Here is a 17,117-nt window from a genome sequence, read left to right as displayed (position 1 = left end):
ATAATGCAGATTTCTCAGTGTTCCTGCAGTATTTGTGTGTGATTAGTGTGTATAATTATATAAGGATACCATAGCTGTTATATTTTAAGCTATGCATGCTGAGATTTCAGCACAGTTTGAAGATTACTCCGCTTTTGTTGACATTTGCAGCACGATAAATTAAGACAATTGACGAGCTTCGTATCGCATTTCTGCTTGCTTTACTGAAAAACACTACCTTGAGGAAATAGATAGGGGACTCTATTTTCTCTACGTGCAAATTCGGCCATGGAACTTCAGTAGCTTTCCACGAAAATGGGCCAAGGTAGGTCCATATATTGAGAATATTGCCCAATTTAGATGAATATAATTTAAAAAGTAGCACGTGCACATAGATGGAATTGAGCATACAGATGGAAAATCTTATCCTCTACATATGCCCCGAAAATCAACTTTCTCTAGCGAATAGTTACTGGACAGTCTGCTGCGAAATTTACTAAATTTAGCTGTTTTCAAAAGCTAAGCAACAAAAAAAGTAGAAGTCTGACATCGATTTGCTATGTTGAGGAAATAGGTAAATATGTCTTGAAAGTGCTGCGCAAAGAACAGCGCTGTAACTGTAGCAGATTATTCAAAAAATGGTCACTGCTGAGGCACAGTCAGCCAAAACTGTGTAACTTGCACTTATTCTTGGCTATCCATCCCCAAATACTAATGGTTGACTTGTGTTTAATAGATATATTTGAAATGTACAAAGATCAAGCGTTTCAGTGATATATAAGTCAACTATATAAAACATGGAGAGCAGCCGCCGCATCAGCTGGAAAAGTGACAAGACGATGTGTTTGTGCCGCCGGAGTGAGACCGTCACCTTAAAGGAGCACTGACACAAAAATATTGCGCCTTGTTTTTTTTTGTTGCAACAGTTAGCTTATGACCCACTTATCTCGGCTGGAAACCTCATTTGCTCGAGTGCACGAATTATTTAAAGACGTTTTTAGAGTGCTTAGTCGCATTCTTATTTAACCCTTTGAGACGTTATGTACACAATTGTGTACACCACTTGTTTTTGCTATTTGTATTGACTAGGGGCTCAGAAAGAGCAAGATACCTTGAGCTTTCGATGAATTGAACCTCCTGCATAATAAATCTCTCTTCATTTAACTTAATTTTGCAGTGTACTGTTGCATATGATCACTTTGCTGAAGGCACTACCATATTCGACGAGTCGTTCGACGTGTTAAAAGTATAATTTTTCTTTGCTCAACATGGACATAACCAAAAACGAATTTGCATGATATTTCTAGCCTGAGATTTCATTCTATTTATGCAAAAACACAGCATGAATTAACTTCAGAATAAATAGATATTTAATTACAAAGTGATTAGGAATGATTACTATAACGCATATAAATCAAAGTATTCCGACATTATTTTTGTTGCAATATAATATCGAGTGCCCTGAAATACCATTGTATCGATTTGACGCATTTACAGACAGTTTTTCATGGGTGGCGTCTGAAAGGGTTAAATATTGTAGCGCTACATTAGACGAGGACAAGAAGAAAGGTACATGACAGGACGAGCGCTGAGTCCAACTATTTTTATTGAAACAACCGCACAACATTTTATAGCAAAAAAAGACAAGGCGACGAATAATCTTTCTTCTTGTCCTCGTCTAATGTAGTGCTACAATATTTAAATAAGAATGTATCACCAACTAGCCCCGCAACATGTTTTGGTAAGTGAGCTTAGTCGCAGTTTCGGTCTCAAAGAGCATCGAGCTAGGCAGGAGCAGTTCCACTTTTTGGGTATACACAGCTGGCCACGTGACCACACAAAGCCGTGACGCAGACGGCGTGCACAAGTGGACGCCACACTAACAGTTCGTCTGCCACGCCTGCACATGCTGTGCAATGTCGTCGCCATCGTTGTCATCATCCGAAGACGATGATTTTTCGCAGGCAGGAGTCGCTACCTTGTTAGATGTGGCCATTTTCGCCGGCAAGGGCCATCGACGGGAAATCTGTGCATGGTTGCGCCGAAATGTGACCACGATGGGCAAAAGTCAACCACACAGTATAACCCTGGCATATTCACACTTATCGCGGAATCAGTGCTGCAGTATCAACAGAGGTGGTGCGTAACATCTGCCAACGAGCATGATGAGCGAACAGCGGAAGGGAGCACGCAGGTGCCACAGGGCACATGCCAGCAGCCAGCCAACACGAACTCGTGACGTGCTCTGCATTAGAGCTGTGCACGGGCCGTATTTCCGAGCCCGAGCCCGGATCGGGCCCGCTGATTTTGTTGAAGGCCCGCCCGAGCCCGACGGCAAAGCGCTGCGAGCCCGCCCGGCCCGGCCCGATGTACGAAAACACAATCCCGGGCCCGGCCCGGTCCGGCATTTTAAAGGTTCGCTGCGAAAACAAAACATCGTTTTCCAGTAATTTCGCATTTTATTAGGCATATCGAATATGATCAAACGACACGCGACGAACAGTCTCTATTACACAGATTACAAATTACTAGTAGACGGCCTCATGCCAGCAACAATGGAGTTCGCTCGCTACAGCCGTCACGTCTATGGGGTACGCCCATGCAAGCATCAGCTTGCACGAAAGCGATCTACGTCGTGTCGATCGTCGCTGTCGCGTGCATTTTCACTCATATGGGATTTGGCCTTAAATCTAACGCGAACAGTAGCGTGGCGCCGTCACTAGCTTAGGTGGTGTTACTTCTCTGTTTGTCGGAGTGCAACAGAGGCAGTGCTTTACCTGCTCCCTTTTTGTTTAAGTGGCGAATGGTAAGGAAAAGCGGTAAAGGGCGGTCGCGGAAAAGGCGCTGTATGTGTGCTGGAAAACAATTCCCGCACATTCTATATATTTCGGGCTTGAGTCGGGCTTAGCACCGGGCCCGAGCCCGGCCCGGGCCCGAGGTGAAAATACGTCGGCCCGCCCGAGCCCGGCCCGCGGGCCGGGTCGGGCTTTCGGGCTACCCGGAGCCCGTGCACACCTCTACTCTGCATAACGCTTAGTCGCGTGGCATGCACTTTGAAATTGACTTTAAATATGTTCCAGGCTATATTTGCCCTTGATACTTGGTAGATGTCGTGTGTGTCTCCACATAAATCATCTCACTTGTTATCTCGCCTTCGAAATTTTCTGTCAGTACTCCTTGAGGCTAAGGAAAGCATAGGGGACATTATCTGTGGTTTCTGAACTGTCATGTAATGATTCTCACTTAAATTGAAAGGTTGAAAGTGGGCAAAAAATCACCCTTTCAGTTGGTGGAATCCCAACCCACGACCTTCAAATTGCATGTCCGTTGCTCTACCATTTTAGCTACAACGAAGGGCGCTCCCTCATCGACTTTTTTTTGTAGGGTATATATGTGTGCTTTATACCTGGGAGCTAGGGCTTTGTCCCTGAAGACTTGATGCCTTAGGTTTATTGGTAAGCCACCCCCTCATGTGAAGATCATGTGCCCCGTGATGTGCTCTGGCAAAAAAGAGTGTTACACACTCGCCACCTGGGCTAAGACTGGAACTTGCTAACACTCCCAGGTATAAAGCACACATAAATACCCTGCAAAAGAAAAGTGGACGGGGGAGTGCCCTCCGTCGAAGCTCAAATAGTAGAGCATCAGATGCATAATTCAAAGGTTGTGGAGTCGCATCCCACCAATGGAAAGGGCGATTTTTCGTCCACTTTAATTCCCTTCAATCTAAGCAAGAGTCATTACACTACAGTTAAGAAACCACAAGTAATGTCCCTTATGCTTTCCTTGGTTTAATTGTCTGTCGGTTTCATCAGTTCTACTGCATGTATGACGATTGTGCCGTTCAAAAGGCCAGCAGCGAAAACGAAACCACTGCTTGTTGCAGCCACTGCAGATGATACTGCAGTTGCTATTATCACCTGGTAGTGAAGAAAGCTGCAGTGACAGTTGGAAACGACGAAGCTCTTCGGTGGGCTAACTTGTGGCCAATATAAGATCCAGTAATCCCTCGTTATAACGAAATCACTTTACTCGAAACATCACTTCATTCGAAATTTCTTCCAGTCCCAACCCAAACGCACGCATTTTAAGCCGCATTACTCAAAGCGTTTAGAACGAAGTGGCAAGCGGAGGAGTCACCGAGCGGCAGCAACCCTCTTGCACATGCAGTGTCAAATTAATGCCGCCGATGAACAGGCCACAAAAGTACCAAACCCACGACCGATGACCGCCTAGAAACGGGTACCAAGCAAGTGCCCAGTGCTCCCAGCTGTTTACAGTCACCGACAAATTTTTCTGACTCCAAGCAAAAATTCGGACTTCATAAATGCACCGTCAAGGTTCCCATAGCACTAATACATTTTTGCGACTGATTTTTCGGATGAATTTATGCCCTAAAGTTCCATTTTTTTAACTAAATCACTCGTTTTGAGCTACGCCGCTTGATTTAGAAAGCCGCCATGTTGGATTTTCCACTGCTTTGGTCCAGTTTGGCTTCCAGTGGCTAGCTGTGTTGCCCCCGAGATGGGGAGCACGCACAATCTTGCAGTTTGAGAGGCCATGCCCGCTCTTCCTGGGCTAGCAAAACGCTCTAGGGGACGCGACTTGTCTTTTTCAGTCAGCCTTGTCACCAATCATTAACACGACAGTAGGTTTTTTTTTTCTTTGTGCGTTTGTTCTTCCAGTTGTCATTTGCTCAGTGACTACGGTGCTCGGCAACTGACCTGAAACACGCGGGTTCGACTGTGGCCGCGTTTTGATGCTGGAGGCTCGCGTACTATGCAATGTCAGTGCAGAATATAGAACCCCAGGCCTCGTTGTGAAACCAGACCAGCATAGGTTGGCAAAATCACTCATGAGTCGCTTCACTTAGGCTCATTCAGATCCTGCCGTGAGTTTGGGTCTGGGTGAGTAATATTCTGGCGACTCCAAGTGAGTCTGGTTAAGAAAAATTTTAGTGAGTTTTAGTCCGAGTGAGTATGGTTGACGAAAAGTTTCGTGAGTCAAAGTCCAAAGGAGCCCAAAGTGCAATATACATTTCTTGAGTGAGTCTGAGTGAGCTCTACATTTTTTGCCGAGCTATGGTCCTATCTACTCAACTTCAGCATTACTATCAGCCTTATGTCAGGTCATGTTTATGCTCACGTCCACTCACACATACTTCACCGCTCTAGCTCAATAGTCATATGCCAGCTCTTAACACTTTCGTGACCGCGGAAAAATCGGTTGTTTTTGGCTAGTCCAGGAAATATTTTTTTTCCTGCCACAGAAAATAATTGATGCTAAAGTGTAGGGTATCAAATGATAGAGGAAGAATTAGTCTTTCCAACAGTATTAATTCCAATTAATGGACTTTATTTTGAATGTAATAAAAAGTTCTCACACAAAAAAATGCATCAAAAAGAAAAAAAAGATTAATAAAAACATGAATGCTACTCTGCAAAGGGTAAACATTTAAAAAAATCGAAATATATGTTTTGAACGCAAGGCCCTTGTAGAATAATAGTGGAAATATAAGCTCTGTAAGTACAAAGATTATTTACATAAATACAAGAATATAGGCACTAGTGCTTATCATGCCACCGTGCGATGCAGTTTCTCGACGCGGTGAAACAAAGGCTGGCTGCACATGTTTCGGAAAAAAAAAAATCACTTTTTTCTGTTCAACATTCCTAGCATAGTTTGCAGTTCTGGTATTTTTCAATTTTCCTGTGTATTCGTTGAAATGAACAGTGTAGCCTGTTTCAAATCTGCAAAAATCTATAATTGTACCCTCATTTGACCTCTTTCTCCCTCATATACTGCCGAATACCATACCGACCTTCACATTTCACCATTTTCTCATCCACTGAAAGGTTCCGATGGGGTTAAAAAATAGCGTAGAAGAATCGTTCATGTGTTGCAATAGAGAAGACACGTGGTGAAGCTTCTCGTGGGATGCGACGGTCGTCGTCTTCACATCAGAGACACTCAAGAAGCCTTGAACCTTTTCCGTGGCATCACTGACGGTGGACGAAGGCCTGGAAATATGTGTCGTTGACACCAACACTAATGCAAGCGCGGGACTTCAACGATTATTATGTACACATGGAGTGTGACGAACTTGCTCATCTTCTCTTCAGTAAGCTCCCTCCATGGATCCGTCCCTCTCACTGTATGTTGGCTTTTCGAAAGTATGCATCCATGCATACTTATCTGTGTGGTTGCATATCTCTCTGACGACTTCTGCGGTGAAAAACAACAAGAAGACGCCGCTGCGCAGCGCACCGAAGCGTTTGCTCTTTCTGCAGCCGGCACCAAATGCTCCCGCCCGAATGAAGTTGACACCTTGCAGATAAGAGCTGTTATTTTTAGAACACACCGGATACGTTTACATCAACGCGCGGCAGCGATAAAACGACCTGAGGAGAAGACGAAACTTACCGGCGGGTAGCTGCCGATGTTCCGGGGAGGTTTGACGCACTTTCGCCGTCCGTACTGAAGCCTGGCGAATCGAAGTCGTCTTCCGTGTCTGTGCTGCTACCATCATCCAGAGATTCCCGCTCAGACTAATCGGAATCCGTCGAAATTCACCGTTTCTGTGGAGCACCCGCGAGCGATGTCGACACGAAGTGTGAAACAACGAGCGCTCACCTACCCGACTGCGAACGAACTTTAAAAATCTTCCCGCGGTAGAAAAAAGAAACTCGCAAACAAAACTGATGAAGAACATGCTATTTTACCCTTTGTATTGCGTTAGCTGTCCAGAACCGCTCAGAGAGTGCCAAAACTTGAACTTGAAGTCATCGATAACATACTATCGATGGGAATAGGTGCGGTCACGAAAGTGTTAATCAGAGGCATGAGTTTTACCACCCCCCGCCCTCCACTCCCTCGCGAACTTTTTCACGGAAGTTTTGACAAAAATATCTCAGCCATCTCTTCCAATAAAATGCTATTACCGGATTCCAACCACTGATAACTCGTTTTGAAGCTACGAGATCATAAGGCGTTAGTAGAGCACCGATTATAAGAGATACTGGTGTTAAAGAGTGTTGTCACCATGGTCAAAAAAGCTAAATGTACACCAATGAACTCATGAGTCAACTCACTCAGACTTACACAGACTCAGATTGAGCCGTGAGTCTGAGTCTCAGTGAGTAATATTTTGGTGACTTTCAGCCAGAGTGAGTACGGTTGAGAAAAAATTTTGTGAGTTTGAGTCCGAGTGAGTATTGTTGAGAAAACTTTTGGTGAGTCTGAGTCCGAGTTAGCTCTAGGCACAAAATATATTTCTTGAGTGAGTTGGAGTGAGCTCCATCTGTTTTGCTGACCTATGCAGGCCAGACGAGACATAGCATTCATTTTTACAGCGAAAGCTGTTATGAGATCACAACAACGGCCGTTTTTGGCGCCGTAGTTCTCCACCTCCGCCGCCGCCGGTGTCCGTAACCACTATCGCTCAAATAGGAAAAAAAAAAAAAAACGATATAAGAAAAAGATTTAATAGAACTTTTTGTTGGGCTAGTTGGTACATGCTTACTGAAAAACCAAAAAGACGCGTACCATCAAGGAAAAAAAGTAAGGACAGGACAGAAAGGGCGTCACTCGCAACTAACTTTATTCCCAGAACATTAGCGTCATATATAACCACAGCGACCCTGCGCTCGCACATCGCCTCACAAGCTCGTCAGAAAACACGCGATAACATGATCCACTAATCGAAAAATGAATCGATCAAACTAAATTCACCCCCACACAGAGCAACAGATGTGTCACTAACACAGCATTCTTTCTTCTTTCTAATATAGTATGCTTCCATAATTTCACGCGCTAAGACATCGTTGCTCTTTCCAAGAACGGAAACACTGGCAAACCCAGGCTCACACTTGCAGGAACCACAATGCACAGGCAAATGTGCTGAAAGTTTATTTTTCACCGAAAGTTCGTGCTCCCTCATTCTGTCGTTCATGCACCGGCCTGTTTGGCCGATATATACCCTACCGCAACTAAGCGGGATCTTGTACACCACGCCAACCGAGCAGGCGGCAAAGGGCCTTGCGTGCCTCTTCCCACACGGGGAGGGCCTCGGTGCAGAAGAAATTCGTGGGCACAGGCTAGCCAACTTGCGGGGCGCTTGTACACGACTTCCTTCGTGCATTGCCACAAGCCCATTTATAGCCAAAAAGGAAAAATGCGGCGTAAAACACCGAAACAAGTATGTTGACTGCACGAAGGAAGTCGTGTACAAGTTGCCACTCTCGTGTGGACGACCTTACATTGGGCAAACAGGTCGGTGTCTAAACCACCGCCTGCGTGAGCACGCGAACAGGGTGGAAGGGGGCAGGGATGGAAATCTGGCCATTCATTGCCACGAGTGTGGATGCAAACCGTTGTATAAACAGTGTACTGCTGTTTTTCATGACGCGGATCAGCGCACACGAGAGATCGTGGAGGCAGCCAAAATGCAAAGGGAGGGCAGCAACTGCGTGAGCATGACGTCAGTGTCATTGACACAGAAGGAAATGGCTTTCTTGGAAGGGTCACTACATTTTGGGGGAGTGAGTAGCTAATGCGCGCTGACACACTGCACACCTGTGGCATTGTTGTTTTTTGTTTTGTTTTGTCATAGTCATATTTGTATATATGTAGGGCACATGTTAATAATAAATTCAGTTGGAAGTTTGCGCCCGTCCGTGTCTGTTTCGTCCGTCGTCTTAGAAAAAATTTTGCGCAAGAAGTAGTGATCTAGAAATGCTGCTCTTCGAGCTTTCGCTGTGACTGTGCTGCACTTTCCGCGCAGGCCTGGCATTTTTTTTTTTTTTGTGACCAGGGTCAAATTTTGTTCTCTTGGTGCCATGGAAGCATCAACTGCGATCGCCAATGTGCTGACGTCACTTTAGCCCGAATACGACCAAATCTGCTCGTCCCCAAGCGTAGCACGAAGCACGACATACTTGGAGATTTCTGTAGGCTGCTCTAATCTAAACAAACTTCATTTTCATGTCTTAACAACTTTTTGGGACTATTTTGTGGTCCCCAACAGGTCCGGAAAATCGGTCGATGATTGTACTGCGGAGCAAACGGGAGCTGTCAAATTGCATGGTGCAGCGTGCTTGAACTGTTAATCTCAGTCGTAATCACATCGCTGGTGTCCCCAGTGATAGAATATATACACGAAAATAAAGTCTTCCTGGTGCTTTGCGATGCCAGAAAACCGCACTCGTGCAAGCTCATCAGCACGAAGACGCCGAACGCGAAAAACAACGCCTGCCCCTCACTGATGGGCAACCGCTGACGGCAGCTCACGTGGACGCGACAATTTCGCATAAACCCGCGCAGCGTGCACGTGGCCGACGCAACAGACGGGACTCTGGCAACTTTGCTGACTTTGCGTCACGTGACCGGCCCAACGGTTCGCAAATGACCAACAGAGCTGGCGGGGTTTCGAAAAGTGGCCTAGGTGGGCATTGCCAATTCTGTAGTCTTGAGTTTCACCGATGGTCTGACTGTCCAGTGGCCAAAGCAGTCTGTAAACACTGCAAGAAGCGAGGCCACTTCGCGTTGGTATGTCGCTAAAAGAAGCGCCTCGGATCCATGGAGCTCCACTCAGTCGCGGCGGCAGCTCGCAACGGGCGGTACGTTGAGGTACAAGTCAACGGGCACCCTCTCGTCTTCAAAGTGGACTCTGGTGCAGACGTCTCAGTAGTTCCGCGCACTGCCCCGCCGTCCTCGATAAGCCACATGGCGAAAAACTTCTCGGACCCGGGAAACAAGCCCTGAAGCTTCTCCGCACCTTCGACGCGCCGCTGTCTTGGAGAGGCAGGCAAGTCAACAAGCGCCTCTACGTCATTGCGGGATAAGAGCAGCCACTTCTCGGCTATCCTGCTATCGTTGCCCTTAGGGTCGTCAGGTTTGTTGGCACCGTGACACCAGTTCTGCTGGACGCACCACCTCGTGAAGTCCCTCCAACCCTCTTCACCCGCCTGGGCACATTTCCGGAAGAGTACACTATACGTATCAAGCCTGACGCGGTACTATATGCCCTCAGCACAGCCCAGCGTATCCCAATACCGCTACGAGATGTAGTCAAAAAGGAGCTCGACAAGATAGAACAGGAGGGCGTGATCCGGCGCGTCGACAAACCGACGGACTGGCGCGCGGGACTTGTCGCCGTCCCGATGCCAGCGGGGTGTTACCGCCTGTGCATCGATTTGATCAAACTCAACCAAGTCGTTCTGCATGAACGCCACATACTCCGGACCGTTGACCAAACCGTCGGACTTCTCGGTGACGCCAACGTTTTTTCGAAGTTGGACGCAACTTCAGGCTTCCACCAAGTATGCCTGGCGTGCGACCCCCAGAAGTACACGACTTTCATCACTCTATTTGGCAAGTATTGCTACTGCCGCCTTGCATTCAGCATAACATCGGCACCGGAATACTTTCAGCTGTCAAATGTCTCGCCTACTGGAAGGGTTGGCCGGTGTTGTTAATCTTATGGACGACATCTTTGAGTTTGGCCACAGCACAGAACACAACCAAAGCCTCCAGGCAGTCCTCGGTTTCCTCCAACAAGCGGGGGTGCTGCCAAGTGCACTTTCGGCGTGTCCAGCGTGCGATTCCTTGGCGTTGTCATCGGTGCCAATGGCATCACTCCGGATCCAGACAAAGTGGCAGCCATTCAGCGCATGCCAGCTCCTCAGGACGTTCATGGTGTCCAACATTTTCTCGGTATGCTCAACCATGTCGGTCACTTCCTCCCGGGCCTCTCTCAAACAACTGCACCAATCAGAAGTCTCCTGAACAAGCTTGCAGCCTGGACATGGGGACCAGCACAAGCTTCGGCATTTGAAAAGCTCAAGAGCATGCTGTCCTCAGACATCTGCCTCGCAAGGTACAATCCTGCACCGTTGACGACAGTCTCCGCAGAAGCCAGTTCCTTCGGTCTGGTTGCCGTTCTTTAAGACCAGCTATCAGGGGAATGCCGACGAGTTGCATACCCCTCTCGAGTGCTGGCTGAAACGGAACAAAGGTACAGCCAGATCGGCTGTACCTTTGTTCCGGAGAGATGTTCCGGCTGTACCTTTGTTCCGGAGAGAACGGAGAGATACAGCCAGACACTGGCTGCCACCTGGGCCATCAACCTATTCGACGAGTTTCTTCGCGGTCTTTGTTTCACCCTGGAGACTGACCACAAGCCTTTAGTAAAGCTCCTAGGAACCGCGGATCTCGATCTCATGCCACCACGAATCCAGCGCTTCCACATCTGCCTTCTCCAGTACCAATTTGACGTCAAGTATGTTCCTGGGAAACAGCTGGTCACCACAGATGCACTCTCAAGGGACCCAGTCATCCAGCTGCCAGCGACTCCAGCTGTTGACAAGGTGGAGCTGTACGTTCAAGAAGCCTACGTGCTATCCCTCCCACATTTGCAGTCCTCCTCGACCGAGCTCACCAGGCTGCAGATGGGGAATGTGCGCAGCTCAAGTCGTACTGTGAGCAAGGGTGGCCTCGGAAAGAGAATCTGCCTCTCAGCATGGCTCAGTTCTGGGCTCATAAGGCCGAATTCAGTATCGGTGACGGCCTTCTTCTCTGCGGTGAACACCTGCTGGTGCCCACTTCCCTGCGGAAGCACGTCCTCTCCCTCATCCACGACGGACACCTCGGAGCGAACCGCTGCTGTGCCATCGCCAGGGGAGCTCTCCGGTGGCCGACCATGGGGAGCCAGAACATCGCCATGGTGGAGAACTGTCCCAACTGTGCCACCACGTGGGTCCAGCGATCAGAGCCACTGCTGCCTACCATGACGCCTAGCCGTCTCTGGGAGCGAGTCAGGGTGGACATCTTTCATCACGAAGGAGCCGACTACCTTCTCGTCGTAGATTACTACTCGAGGTACCCAGAAGTGCTGTCCCTTCGCTCGACGACGTCCACAGCGGTGATCTCCATTATCAAAAGTGTCTTCGCAAGGCATGCAATCCCAGAGACCCTCGTCAGTGATAATGGGCCTTAATTTTTGTAGGCAGAATTCAGTGTCTTCGCCCAGAGCTACGGCTTCTTCCACGTCACCAGCAGTCCCAGGTACCCGCAGTCCAACGGGGAAGTCGAGCGAATGGCGCGAACGGTCAAAGAACTCTTCAAGAAGTCTCCGGACTGCCCTTTGGCCCTCCTGTAATACCGCAATGCATCTGGCGTGACCGGGTACAGCCCTGCTCAGCTGCTCATGGGGCGCAGCCTCAGGACTCGCCTTCCGGTCTCAATGGCCGTGTTGCTTCCAGAACTGCCTAATGCTGCCAACTGGTGACACTGCCCAACGACGTCGCCAGCGTCAAGATTTTGACCGTCGACATGCTGCAGAAGATCTGCGGCCCCTGGAGGAGGGAGAGAGAGCGTGGATTCGCAACGCAAATTGTGCTGGCACTGTTCTTAGCCCAGCGCAGCGTCCACGCTCCTACGCGGTCCAGACAGATGCAGGTGCTCTCATCTGCAACCGGAGACATCTGGTTTCGCAGCAGTCTCTGTCATCAGGTGGTCTAGACCTCGGCAGCTCCATGGTTTATGGTTGATATTGGTTGGTTGATGGTTGATATGCCCTGGGTTTTTGTTGATATGGGCCCCTCTTGGCTTTTTTTCCTCCCCCTTTGCCCTTTCTTGCTTTCATCCTGTCCTTTATATTGCCTTGTTCTTGCAATAAAGCTTCAGATGATAGTCTGAGTTTGTTTGTGCTTTCCTCTCCTCTTGTGTTACCGTCCGTTTTTTGCGCAGTTACATAATGGCTCCAGTCCACGGACACAAAAAGCCTGCCACAGACTCCAACTCGCCCAGAGCCAGTGTGCAGCAGTCCAATTCTCAGGGTACTTGCTCCTCTACCAGTTGCATCACCACCGGTTGCCCCGACTGCTCCCTCAAGTCCGCCTGCGTCGGTTGTGCGCATTCGGTCTGGACGTTGTGTTAGGCCACCGGTGTGGCTGAACTTGTAGTGTGCTATCAGACATTTACGTTGTACACCTGATAGCAAGGTGTTGCTTTCTTTTATTTTCCAAAAAGGGGGGTGTAGAGGGCGCATGTGTACGAACTGCCGATATAACTCTAGACGAGTAGGTTATGGGGCGCCCTCTACATGCCTGCCAAGTTTCGAGGAACGGAATCCGGGAGATCTACTCAACGGGGGGTATAAAGTATGCCGACCGCGGGGGAGGGGGTACTGCGATAGCAATTATATGAACACTGTCAGCGAGATTTTGCGGTCGCCGCTGAACATTGCTTACGCATCGTCTGTTTCACGTGGGAGTAAAAGCGCGCTAGCGCTAGGGACAAATGCAGTTGAAGCAGAGATGAAACGACCCGGCCGTCACCGTCGCGCGAAGGGCACATGCGATTACATCGCTCTGCGTGCGAGGCCTGTCGTCGCTTGCTTACCAGTTATTTCGTCGGGCAAGGGACCATAAGGAGCGCCGTTGAGACGGGGACGGTCGCGAGCGCTGGCGAACACGCTATCTCGACAGACATCAGTAACGGCTACCCTTTTAAGTGCTGAACTGCGGCGCAAAGTGCACAGCTACTTCATGCGCAATGAAACTGAGTTGAACCTTTCTACCATCGTTAAAAAAAAGAAGAAGAATCCTTTCTACTACATGGCCAGACAACTTTGCTCTTGTGGCCAGACAAAGCACCGGACGTGCAGGGCAAAACTGGATTTCCGGGAGATTTACCCATGACCCGTACAACCGGGAGAAACGTTCAAAATCCGGTAGTCTCCCGGGTAATCCGGGAGACTTGGCAGGTATGCCTCTAGTACGCAACATAAAAGGGCATGTTTGGAATGAACTGGGGCACCTCTGCTGGAGACTCGGAGCGTGTGTCTTTACTCTGTGGCCCTCGTGCTTCAGCCTGCCTCCTCGGCCGCCTCGGCTTGAACCTTCACACCACAGTGCATGCAATTTCATCAGTGGGCTAAAACAACTGAGAAGTATCCCAAACATTGCGGCATGGCCTGCGTCGAGCGGTTTCAGCTTTTGAGGATAAAATCCGAGCACCTCAAAACAATGAAATAAAAGCAGTAAAACAGCACTGGCGAAAACAACAGACCAGACGAGGAGAAGGACACGTAACACAAGGCGCACTAACAACTGAAAGTTAATTCAGTATCTGCACAGAATAAATACTGCCTTCACATGTGTCATGAGTAAGGAGAGGACGTATGGACGACGAAGACGACGAAGTAGGAGGAGAAGCACGCGGAACAGGCATGAGCACGTGCAGGGTAGCACACGGCGCGATGCGCGTGACACAAGCCGTAAACGAAGGCAGCAGTTCGATGAGCTGGCATTGTTTGCGTGGTTACAGAAGAGGAAGGTCGCATTGGCAGCTACGTTCTCTCAACGGGAAGGCAGCGAGCGTTCGATTCCGGAGGCCGTGACACTGGCACTCCGTGGCGTGGCCGTTGACCACGACGACGCTCGGGCGAGGCTCCTTGGAGGTGCTGCAGCACCTTGCGGCAATTCCGGACGCACCAGCAGCAGTCCCCCTTCAAGCTTCAGCCAGCAGCAATCCCCGGGACGCCACGTCATCGAGTACAGCAGGGGCCGAGCTCGTACTTAGGCCTAAGCGACCGAGACGCCCTGCCACGTCAGCGACTGGGAAAAGGCTTACGGCAGCTTCGTGGTCTGCTATGCATCAGGACGACAGTTCATCGGGACGACAGAGGATCGTCGGCGACATCGACTGGGGAACCAGCACAACGGAGGCTGGACTTACGGCGTGTAACGGAGCCAAGTAAGAGTGTTCCATTGGCGAGGCCTAAGTGGCCATACAGACTCCAGTAGCGACGCGAGTCGGTGTAGAAGTACTGAGAATTGTTTATTTTCGCATATTGCTCTAAGTGTTTGTAAGATTTTCATTGTTAGTTGTTTTGAGTGTTTTTCGTATAGTTTTTCTTGTGTGTAATTAAATTATGTTTGCTGTGCCTACCTGCGCCTTCTCAATTTATCTCCAACGCACACGCCTCCGAGATCGGTGACAACATGAATAAACAGAAGAAAGAACGTTACAAAAGATATGACAGTGCATCACGTGGTCACTCCTACTGCACATGCAAAACGGTTCCTGCAAGAAATCTGACATCCTTTACTGAAAGCAAAAGAGAAGGCATGCTGACATAAGATGCTGACACACACAAGGCATGCTGACACAGAGAATAAATACTACCTTCACATGAAGTCATAGCTCTTTTTGGCCACGTCCCGCCTTCGACTGGACATGGAAGCAGAGTCTGCAAGATTCTGCGATCGGAATGGATGCAGCAAGCTCGCCTTACAAGGACCACTTTCAAGCATCTTTCGGTTGACATCAACAAAGGATCGTGCTGGAAGCCTGTGCAGGGAATGGATGTGTGTTGTGAACACAGCCACTAAAGCCACTGCCACTGAAGTGCTGTGGCAACAAGTACTGCCTACACTTCGAGGTCTGCTGCCAAGGAAAGTCCCTGTAAGCGGACGCCCCGTTCACGTTATCAGCAATGCGACGGTCCCGGAGTCGGTGCAGCAAGTGTTAAGCTGTGGGCCGAAGTTCGCCGTCGAGCCCAAGAAGAAGCCTCCTGAGCTCATTGCAGTGGTGAAGAAACTGTCGAGACGTGCGCCCGAAGCCGAGCAAGAAAGATGTGCAGCCGAAGGTGTTGATGTGCTAATCCGATGTGAATCATCCGAAAGGAACTTTCCGGTGCGTAAGACTGTCGCCTACATGAAAGAACGTGCGCTCTCTCTGCTACCTGCGGACAAGGAAAGCGGTTTTGCCGTGATGCCTAAGTAAGTCCGTGTACTATTCGAAAGGCATCCGAAGCGTTGGCTTCAACATTTAAGCAGGTCAGTGAAGTTAGCTTGAGTAAGACAAAAGCCTCACAATTATGTAGAAAGCTAAATCTCACAAAGCTGTCGAGTGCCATGGAGTCAAACAAGACACCAAGTCTTGATGTGTTTTTTGCAGCAAAGACCCATAAAACGGAGTGTCCCCTGCAAGTTAATTGTGTCAGAAAACAGAGCATGGCAGAAATGTTTATCTTTGTACCTGCAGCAGAACCTAGACAAATTGATGAATGTTGATCCCTTCAAAGTAAAGAATTCTGAGCAGGTTGTGTGCTTTCTAGCAGAAAATGAGACTAGACAGCTGGATGCCTTTTCAATTGACATCAAAGACTTGTACTACTCGATACCACAAGATGCTCTTCTTACTAGCGTAGCGGAATGCATTGACAGCTACGGGGCGGTTTCATTCCAAAATGCTTCCGGTATAGCAGTAGGCTCGTTCCTGGAGCTGCTGAGAACCTACCTTGGTTCTACTTATGTAGAATGGAAAGGGGACATCTGTTTACAAAAAGATAGTGTGTGCATAGGTTCATGCGTAGCTCCGATACTGAGCGACATCTTTTTAGCGAAATTAGACAGACTGTTGCAGCAGCGCCTGACACCCACGCAAGTGCTACGTGTTTTTAGATTCGTTGATGATTTTTTCATTGTTCTAGATTGTGACAAGGAAGACCTGCAAAAGCAATCTTCTGATATACTTGTAATTTTTCGTCAGTGCTTGGCACCTTTAGTTTTGACTCACAAGCTTCCGGCTGATAGTTTTTTACGTTTCCTCGATTTAGGGCTTCATTTTTCACCTCAACATGTCTGCTGGGCGTTTCAGCCAAGAGCTAAAATCCGGTTTTGTTGTTTCATTCCTCGCATTCTATGCTTGTCAAGCATAGCGTCGTTTATTAATCTTTTGACAATGCCCTAAAGAAATCATGCATTCATTGGCTGCGAAGTAGTTTCGACGACCAGGTTCGTCGTCTAACAGATGGGAGGTACCCGCGAGCAATTCTCTCTAGCGTTGCAGAAAAGATGCTAAAAGTGAAGAACCAAGGCAATAATGCCATTCGTGCAGCAGCACAAGAGTGAGGTACAAAGAATGTCTCCACTATTCCTTACGTACATTCCGTTTCACACAACTTGAAGAAAGTGGCGGAAAGGGCGGGACAAGCTGGCAAAAATGTGTCGGGCGGTTAACGAAGAAAGTAAGACACCTGTGTGCACTAAGAAGCAGTGCGACAGGTTTGCACAGCGCACCGATAATGTGGTTCATGCAGTAAGCAGTGGGCACGGAAACAGCATTGGCAG

General features: G+C 48.5%; 1 protein-coding gene and 1 pseudogene across 1 annotated transcript in view; one reads left to right on the top strand and one right to left on the bottom strand.

The window, feature by feature from the left end:
- LOC119395595 (uncharacterized) overlaps positions 1–17,117 on the bottom strand; it is a 319,487-nt gene that overhangs the window by 98,708 nt on the left and 203,662 nt on the right. The gene's annotated exons all lie outside the window — the stretch shown is intronic.
- LOC125758919 (uncharacterized) lies at positions 12,074–12,941 on the top strand (annotated as a pseudogene).

This window comes from Rhipicephalus sanguineus, chromosome 6 (genome assembly GCF_013339695.2).
Source record: "Rhipicephalus sanguineus isolate Rsan-2018 chromosome 6, BIME_Rsan_1.4, whole genome shotgun sequence".
In the NCBI taxonomy this organism is placed as follows: domain Eukaryota; kingdom Metazoa; phylum Arthropoda; class Arachnida; order Ixodida; family Ixodidae; genus Rhipicephalus; species Rhipicephalus sanguineus.
Note: the sequence above shows the minus strand (reverse complement) of the source record. Positions and strands in the feature narration are given on the sequence as shown.